The sequence below is a fragment of the Equus przewalskii genome, chromosome 2 (assembly GCF_037783145.1).
Source record: "Equus przewalskii isolate Varuska chromosome 2, EquPr2, whole genome shotgun sequence".
Classification (NCBI taxonomy): domain Eukaryota; kingdom Metazoa; phylum Chordata; class Mammalia; order Perissodactyla; family Equidae; genus Equus; species Equus przewalskii.
The window spans coordinates 50795457-50804740 of record NC_091832.1 but is presented as its reverse complement, the minus strand read 5'-3'; the positions used below and the strand labels follow the sequence as shown (position 1 = coordinate 50804740).

At 47.9% G+C, this 9284-nt stretch overlaps 1 long non-coding RNA gene across 1 annotated transcript; it reads left to right on the top strand.

Moving 5' to 3' along the window:
* Positions 1 to 4073: 4073 nt before the first annotated feature.
* Positions 4074 to 8227, top strand: LOC103564494 (uncharacterized). The gene is made up of 3 exons (XR_548076.2): positions 4074 to 4190; positions 5143 to 5274; positions 5874 to 8227. It is a non-coding gene; the product is annotated as an uncharacterized lncRNA (long non-coding RNA).
* The last annotated feature ends 1057 nt before the right edge of the window (positions 8228 to 9284 follow it).

Here is a 9284-nt window from a genome sequence, read left to right as displayed (position 1 = left end):
GCACAGACAGAAAGCTACCAACATGCAAAGCAAAAATACATTTTTAGAGTGTTTTAAAAATTCAAAATACCGTTCTCTATATTATCTTATTGGGTTTTGGGCCCGGGGGGCAGAAGACTAGCCCTGAGCCACCAATCCTTCTCTTTTTGCTGAGGAAGACTGGCCCTGAGCTAACATCTGTGCTCATCCTACTCTACTTTATATGTGGGACGCCCACCACAGCATGGCATGCCGAGCAGTGCACCCAGGATCTGAACTGGTGAACCCTGGGCCGCCCAAGCGCAATGTGGGAACTTAACCGCTGCACCACCAGGCCAGCCCCCTTATTGGGTTTGTTTTTTGAAACCGCCTGCCCTGGATCATTAGCACTATTTTAAAGATGAGGAAACAGATGCAGAAAGGTTACTGACTTGTCTAAGTTGGCTCAGTTAGCAGGAGGTGGAGTGGAGACATCAACTTAAGAACTTGGAAGGACAATACGGCTGAAGCCTTTCCCAGCTCTCAGCTCTGGGGAATACCTCGTGCTGTTGACTTCTGTCTCCGACGAGGCCTGCAGGGAAGTTTAGGAAGCTGCTAAGTTTTTGCAAAAGTGGTGAACGGTAGAGCTGGCAGGTGTAAACTCCAGCCCAGCGCTCCCTCCCGCCACCAGGACGGCAAGTAGTGCGGGTTTACGTCTGCTGGGAGCCGTGGGTTCTGAATGGATGGGCTCCTTATGGCACTGCACGGATACAAAATTAGCCTTGGAAATCCCTTAGGAAGGTGCCGTGTTGGAGAGCTCAAGCCTTTCAAAGAGTTCCTCCTGTCTGAATAGGGCAGGGTCCAGAAGTATTCGCCTTTTGTTTGGGAGTCTACTGTATGCAAACACTAGCTCTTCCTTTCAGAAGCCAGAATCCTACTTAGTGTGTTGAGATGCTCACATGAGGAGATGCCTGGGGGGTGAGAGCCCGTCACCCCTCACTCCAGGGCACGTGCTCCTGGAGTGTAAGGGGGGGTAGAATCACCCACACTTTCAAGACTGCTCTGTCTCTCTTTTCATTTGTAGGGACCCTGCGTGGTTGCATTTGGGTGAACTAACTGTGCTTACGATGTGAGTCTCCTATATGCACAGAAGAGACTATGAGTTAGCCCCTGGGCTCTTTCCCACTGAACCTGGCCTTGACCTCAGAACCCATCTCAGCTGTAATCAGTCGGTGGGAATTGGCATCCCTGAACTATATTAATGCCACCTATTTTCAAGAATATATTTGAAGCATGATTAAAAAGATATCAGTTGCTGGGAAAATGTAAATAGACACTATTATTTTAACTATAGGAGGCAGTTATCTTAATCCCCACACCCCTGAATTTGAGCCTCTGTGCCTGTATGACAGCTGGGCAAGGGCAGAGGGTGTCTGCAGAGGAGGACTGTGGGCCCATGGGGAGAGAGATGGGCGAGTGTGGCCTTGGCTCAGGTTGCCAGAGGGAAGAGGCTTTGATTTCCCTTCTCAAGAAGCAGGACACGGTGAAAGGGCCAGGCCATGGGGGACACACAGGCTTTCAGCCAAAATCCCAGCTCTGCCACTAGACAGCAACATAATGTCTGTGTGCCTCAGTCCCTCATCCATAACGTGGGATGAGTTCTTCTCTCCTGGAGTAGTTATGAAGAGTAAATGGGTGGCAATGGCAGGTCAGACCCAGTCAGCGCCCTAGGGTGGCCCTAGAGGGCTATGCCCCACCTGATCCAAGGGCCTGGACCTGGGTGTGGTTCCACCAGCGGTCTTATCCCCCAGCCTCAGCCCCTGCATCCTGGCAAAGTCCCTTCTGCCAGATGCTTCTCCACACCAATCTGCCTTCAAATAAATCAATAAGTGGACAGATGAGCTGACTCGGGCATTAGAATATTTGCAAAGGGTGGCTCTCAAGACAAAGGATGCATGAAATAATCCGTTTTGGCACTGGGTGAATTTGTTCCAACCAAAGGGCCATCACCGGTGTCAGGGGCGGTTAGCATCACGCTGCCCTGTATCTATTTCTCGTTAGCTTTCCAATGTGAACAGTAAACACGTTTCACTGCTTTGCAAACCTCTCCAAAACAAATATTCTGACAGCAACCTTAACTGTTTTCCTTCCCTCCCGCCACCCTTCCCGTTGGCTTTCTCCTGCTTGCTCTTGCTCATTCCAAACTTTTCAAGTTCAAGACCCTGGGAACCTGCTGCGTTCAGGAGCAGGAGCTGAGGAAAGTTCCGACAGAAGGTTTTCTCTCTTGATCTTCTTTCTCTTCACCACGGCTAAAAATACACACTTCTCCACCCCACCCTGTCAACTACCCTGTAATTGGAAGGTCTGCCAGATTCTCCCCTGACAAATCTCTACCCCAGAGCAGAAGGCAGGGAAGAGGTGGTGAAGGTGATGGAGTGGGTTGAGCTGGGGTACTCCGTGAGCCTGGGGTTTTGAGCTAAAAGCTGACGGTCAGCGAAGGGTGGGGGCTCACGCAGGAAGGATGGGCTCCTGTTCCTGGAGGACACGACACTGGGGGAGCCCTTCCCTTCCCCTGGCACAGTCAGGCCTTCTGACGTGCTGGGCAAGTGAATAAGGCTGGGATCTTCAAGGAGCTTGCTACTTTGTGCCAGAGATGGCCATATAAACAGTCACAAAGCTATATAGTTACACGTATGTCTGAAGTGATGTTTAAATGTTAACATTGGTTATTTCTGGAAAGTGATGGGAGTTTGAGTGAGTTGCATTCTTTATATTTTTCTGTATTGCTTGTTTGTTAAATAATGAATATGTGTACTTTATAAAAAGTGAGAAATTTATTACTTTAATAAAAGCAATAGTGCGACATAGTGACTTTTCTAGAAGTCCATGCAATCTGGAAACCCTGAGGTTTTTAAAGCAAGAGGGGCCCTCTGGTTGAAGACAATTTCTAAACCAGAGTAAAATTGGTTAGGTTGTTTTCTACGCAGTCCTCGTTCTGTATCTGAGGACACAGAGAGGATATTGCTCGAACAGAGTATGAGATGGGAAGAGGCGAGAGGTGATCCTGGAGAGCCAGGCTTGGGCCAGACTGTGAGAGGTTTATGTGCCAGGCGAGGGGCAGGCACACCTGTTCCTCAGTCAGGGGAATGGATATAGTTGGTGGCATGAGGTGGTATGTCAGGGGGAGCTCAAAACCACAAGAGAAATAAACACAGTGCACTCTTCCTGGGGCATAATCTTCCTTGACCACGCTTGGGCAAGAGGTTGAGCGATTCAGTGGATGGGTGATTTAAAGCCTGATTGTGGCATTGGGACAAGCCTTAGCACGGGCTCCAGGCTGGCCCTCCAAGGGATCATGTGTTGGCTCTGCTCTACTGTTGGGAGAATCTCTTGGAAAGTTTGAGGGGGCCTGCTGTAGTGACAGGAAGTGATGAGAAGGGTCACCATCCTTTCTGTGGTTTAGGAAGGTCACCTAGTGGCTGGTACGAAGAAGGAGGTTGCGATTTGAGGCAGGGAGGCCAGCTGGGAGGCCCTCACGACAGCTCACTTTAGAGGACCTGCGAGCCTGGCCAAGTGGCTGGATGGGGGTGGAGGGGAGAGGGGTGTGGGAGGAGAAATGATGGGACCTGGATATTGCTGGGGGAGGGGAGGGACAGGTGGGAGTCAAGAATGACCCCCAGGCCTCCGTGTTGGGTCACTGGGGGATGAGGATGCCATCAACTCGACAGAGAATACAGAGGGGGAGGCTTTATTTTGCACACCTAGATGGGGGTGGACCTCAGACCACTCAGGGAGAGGGTCCTGGAGGAGAAGAGAAGAGAGACAAGGGAACAACCGTGGTGACAGCAACTTTAGGGAGTTGGTGGAGGAAGAGGACCTAGTGACAGGAAGACCCCTCACACTTATCCTCCAGCCATGCCACACAACTCACAGAGGGCAGGGGCCCAGGCCAGGCAGGCCTCCAGCCTCTGCTCCCTCAGCTCCTCTGCCAGGACTGCGCATCTCCCCCTGTCCTTCTGGCAAAAGCCCTGCCATCTCGCAGTTCCCCTCCGAGGCCTCCCTTCTTAAGTGTAAATGACAGTTGCTTCTTTTGTGCCTCGCTTACGCCCAAACTTCCGGTCCCCGGGGCCCTCTACAGACTGCTCAGGTCCCCGTGGCTGCCTTCCTCCACCAAACCGGGAGCTCCCGCACCCAGCCTTCCACGGAGGAGGTGCTGAACAAGGGTTTTCTGGGTGAGTGAATGGATTGTCAAAATGGAAGGAGAAAGGGGCAGGGGAGGGCGTGGTCACAGAGAGAGAGAAAGGAAAGAATTCTCGGTCAAGAGTACTAACTGCACCAAAGAATAAAGTTATTTAAGAGCTAGTAAGTGTCTGTTTCTCTTGGCAGTGGGGAGGTATCCTCGGCAAGAATAACTTCCCTGGCATAATGGGGGCAGAAACGTATTACAGCATGTTTACACTGAAGAGTGAATAGGAGATAAGAAAGTGGGGACACTGAGTGCAGACTTTTTTCCCAGGAAGCTCAGAATAGAAGGAGAGAGATAAGGTAATAATTTTTACAAGTGACACAGATTTTTAAGACTTGAGGGGAAGGAGGAAATGAAGGGGAGAAGCTGACGATGTGAGGAATGAGTGCCACTGATGGGATGGGGAGGGATGAGAGCAAGGGCAGGGCTGGAGGACCGGCTTGGACCTGAAGATGTGGACCCTTCCCCTGTGAAGCAGGAGCTGAGGTGAAGAGGAGGCAAGAGGTTACAGGTTTAAGGAGATCAGGGAAGACTGAATGGGATAGGGAGCTGACACGGACAAATACAAAGGCTCACGTGTGTGCTTTGCACCCGAGACTGGAAACTGAGCCAGGCCTCCCCTCCCTGCGGTTACATGATTTTTCTAGAACTGCTCAGGTGCTCAGGTGCAGTGAAGGGAGTTTGCAGGGCAGATGTGACAGAAGAATGAGAGCGTGAGAAAAAAAATTAAGGAGCCTGATGGAGGGATGGCTGAAGCTCTGGGCCTGAGTTCCAGAGTGTGTAGGAAAGGAAAGAGAGGGCAAGATCTTGGGAGAAGACACAAGTTCTAAAGACCCAGGTGTCACGGAGGTTGAAAGGCAGGTATAGTGGAGAAAAGAGAGCAGGAAGGCTGGAAGAATGGGAGGTTGTGGTCTGAGAGAGAGATGTTTGAGTTTCAGGGGTCCAGTAAGTTGTGCGACGCCCAAGAACTGGGAGCCACCCAAAGGCCTTTGAAAACACGAGGGGTGATGTGCGAGTTGAGAGAGAAAGGAAGACTTTACCTCAGGTGCCTGGAGTCCTCGGGGAGCATGGTTAGTCTGGTAGAAGGTGTGTCAAGGAGTGGCTGAGGAAACTTTTCCAGTTTTCAAAAGCTGATATCAATGTCTCCCACTTTCTTCATAAAAACTTCCTGGCTCAACGCAATGCTGTGGGAATCTCCCGAGCCTCATTCATTTAGACCCATAATGGCACCTTGCTGTTCACTGTTGTTTAATAGGCACTTTGCTGGGTCCCCTGACCACAGTGCAAGCTTCTGGGCTTGGGAACTCAGAGGGTGGTGGGCCAAATCCATCACTGATATTCCATGGAATGCTAGCCCACAGGACGCCTGGCTACAAACGGGTTCTGAAGTTAGGAATATTTTGAGAGGGGATGGCTATTTTGTCCCATTCTTGGAGGTTTACATGTTCTCATTGTGGGAAATGGCACTTTAGCTCTCATGGCACCATTTCTGCCATCTAACCATGCAGCTATATCACAAAGTTTACTTAAGCCAGTGTTGAGTATTTATTCACCGTACACGCATCTTGGGCACTGCTGAGCCAAGTAGTATACTGTAATTACATTTCCTTTCTTGTGTGCTCACATCAGGTTTTATAACAGCTTCATTTTTTTATGCCCTTCTTCCTAGGAGCTGGCAGTCCTCCCGTTCCCTTCTGGATCACCTGCTCTCTGGACCTGTTGCAGAGTTGTCATTGGGGACTCTCCTCTATCACCCTAGGGTTTACCTTTCCCATTCTCCTGTCTGGAGGCCTCTTCCTGGGATCCACGTTTTTCTCTTTTTGTCGCTTTTCCTCATATCTTCTACTACATATCCAGTCACTTCCTGAGAAGGCTGAATGTGCCTTGTAGGTCTAAAAATATCTTTATTCTATCCTCATACTTGAATTGTAGTGCAGGTGGGAATTTAACTCTAGGTTGAAAATAAATTTCCTGCAGAATTTTGTCTTCTAACTTCCCACGTGGTTATTGAGAAATCAGTTGTCATTCATATTTCATGTCTTTTGATGTGACATTTTTCCTCTCTGGAAGTGTTTGAGAGATTATCTTTCCCCCTGTTGTTCTAAACCTCTCATGATGAGGAGCCTGGATGTGAGCTCTTTATTCATCTATTTTCTTGGGCAGTCAGAGAGCCACTGCAGGCAGGACGCTCATGTTTCAGTTAACGGGAAATGTTTTTGTAGCACATATTGGATGATTTTCTTCTCTGTGTTTTTATCTGTTCCCTTTTTCTGGGATGTCTATTGATAATTGTTGAACTTCTTGGGTTATCCTCTAAATTTATTTCCAACTTTTCATCTTGGTCTTTTATTTTCCGTATTTTGGGAGATCACTTTGACTTTGTCTTTCAGTGATTCTGTTTTTAATTTTAGCTATTATATTTTTATCTTCCAAGAATGCTTTCTGTTTTTTCTTTATTGCATCCCTGGATGCAATATTTTCTCATATTAACTAAAGGATGTTAATAAAAGTTTTATGAAATTTTATTCTGCTCCCAACATTGTTTCCTCTAGGTTCTTTTTCTCCTGTTCATTTTGGTTGCCGTTTGTCATATTTCGTGCTTGTCATTTCTATTTAAGAGCAAGGCCCTAAAAATGACTGGAAACTCAGTGTCTGTGTGGGTGTGTGCACTAAGCAGGATGTAGGTCTTTTTTTTTTTTTTTTTTGGTGAGGCAACAGGAGAATTCTGTTTCTTCAGAAAAGTCAACCTCTTCCTGTGATCTCTCTCTCTCTCTCTACCTAGCAGCTGTCGTTGCTGGAGCTGGGTGGAAAAATGGAGCCAGCGAGGGTGTGCTCACTGGTCAAGATGTAGCATTTCTCTGACTTCTGTCTTTAACCCCAAGATTCGACTCCACCTTCTGCTTTGCTAAGCGTTCCTGCGCTTGTACCTGTAGCTTTTCTGGCTCAGTCTAGTCAGAGGACCCGCCTCTATCCACCATCTGGGTGGGATGGAGAGTCAGTGGGCCGTTCAGGGTTTGGGAAAAGACCCTGCGGGCTAACCTTTCTATGCACTGACTTCCATCAACCCATATCTCTTTCCCAGCTCCGGCCCACCCACGGTTTCTGACATACCTGCTGCGTCCCACTGCCGAGGCTTCTGGGGGCTCTGCAGGAAGAGGCAGCCGCTGCCTCACAGCTGCCCCTCTGCAGGCTCGTTGTGCCGCTCACTCAACTCTGCTAAGGCAGCTGCTGCTCCTTTATCCACTTCCCGTCTTAAAAAAGGAAGCTGGAATCTCCCATCTGTTGCTGACTCCTCTCTCATTATTGGAGTCCCTTCTGGCTTATATCATTTAATTCATCTCATTAGAGGGCTTCACAAATATTCAAGTTGGCATGTTTAACCGGAAAACCTAGTATATATTTTTTTAATAAGACCCTTTTTTTAAACAGCAATTTTAGGTTTACAATAAAATTGAGAGAAAAGTACAGAGATTTTCTATATACCCACTGCCCCGACACATGCAGAGCATCCCTCATTATCAACGTCACTCAGCAGAATGCTGCATTTTTTTAACCAAAGATTAACCTACATTGACACCATAATCACCCAAAGTTCATAGCTCACCTGAAGGTTCCTCTTGGTGTTGTCCATTCAATGGGTTCAGACAAATGTATAGTGACATGTACCCATGCTGAGTATTTTTGCTGCCCGATAAATCCTCTGTGTTCTGCCTATTTTTCTCACCCCACCTCTCAGCTCCACTCCTGGCAGCCACTTATCTTTTTATTGCTTCCATAGTTTTGTCTTTTCCAGATTGTCTAATAGTTGAAATCAGACAATACGTAGCCTTCTCAGATTGACTTCTTTCACTACATAATGTACATTTAAGGTTCCTCCATGTCTTTTCATGGCTTAGTAGCTCATTTCTTTTCACTGAGTGATATCCCATTGTCTGGCTGTACCACAGTTTATTTATCCATTCACATACTGAAGGACATCTTGGTTGCTCCCAAGTTTTTGCAATTATCAATAAAACTGCTATAAACATCTGTGTACAGGTTTTCGTGTGGACGTGTTTTCACCTCCTTTGGGTAAATCCCAAGAGCATGATTGTTAGATTGCATGGTAAAAGTATGTTTGTTTTGCAAGAAAACACAAAACTATCTTCTAAAGTGGCTGCACTATTTCGCATTCCCATCAGTAGTGAATGAGAGTTCCTTTGGCTTCACAACCTCACCATCATTTGGTGGTGTTAGTGTTCTGGATTTTGGCCATTCTAATGGGTGTCCTACTGTACATTTTGTGCCAGAAAAAATACTGTGTAATCTCTATATGGCCATCATTGCTTAGCACAGCAGCAGTTCCATGAAGAGCGGTTGACTTGATTAGTGGTTACACCTGAATGAACAGGTCTAGCACACGATTCTAGCAAATCTAGGCATGACCCCTCTGTAGGGGAGGAAAGGAGACAGAAAGAAGACTCTTTAAGGTAGATAACGCGTATAGGTGGGGCCTGCTCATCCGCTAGCTCTTCCTCCTAGATCTTAGCTGATGAGTGAGTGGAACCCTTAGGTGAGCTCACATCTCTTTTCTCAGTTTCTAACATTCCTGGGCTGTGTCATTCAGGCTGCATAGTGAGACTTATGTCTGGCAAACGCAAGAAGGAGCACTGCCCCTAAGATTCTAAGCCCACTGCTTTAGGGCCTAAAATTTCCATTTGCTTTGAATTAGGTCAGTGAGTCCATTCGGCAGATTGGAACCCTGCTGAGAAGAGCCCCTGCACTATGGCGGAGCGCAGAGGTCCTAACCAGGAATGGGACGAACTTCATGTCCCTCCAGTTGGAAGCAAATCAGAGTTATGTTTTCTCTTTCTCTTGGGATTTCACAGGACCTCTGGGGGAAATGACGGTTATATGAGGTGCAGGGCTGAAGCTGTGGCCATAGTCCTGCATGGTCTCTGTGGAGTGCCCTGCACAGCGACGACTCTGCTATTCCCGTGTCAGGGCTGGGCACAGGGATCTTGGCCAAGGTTCTCAAGCCACTGACACCATGTCTGTCTCCCGTGGGCAGTGACATACTTGGGCTTCCATCGGAGCTCGG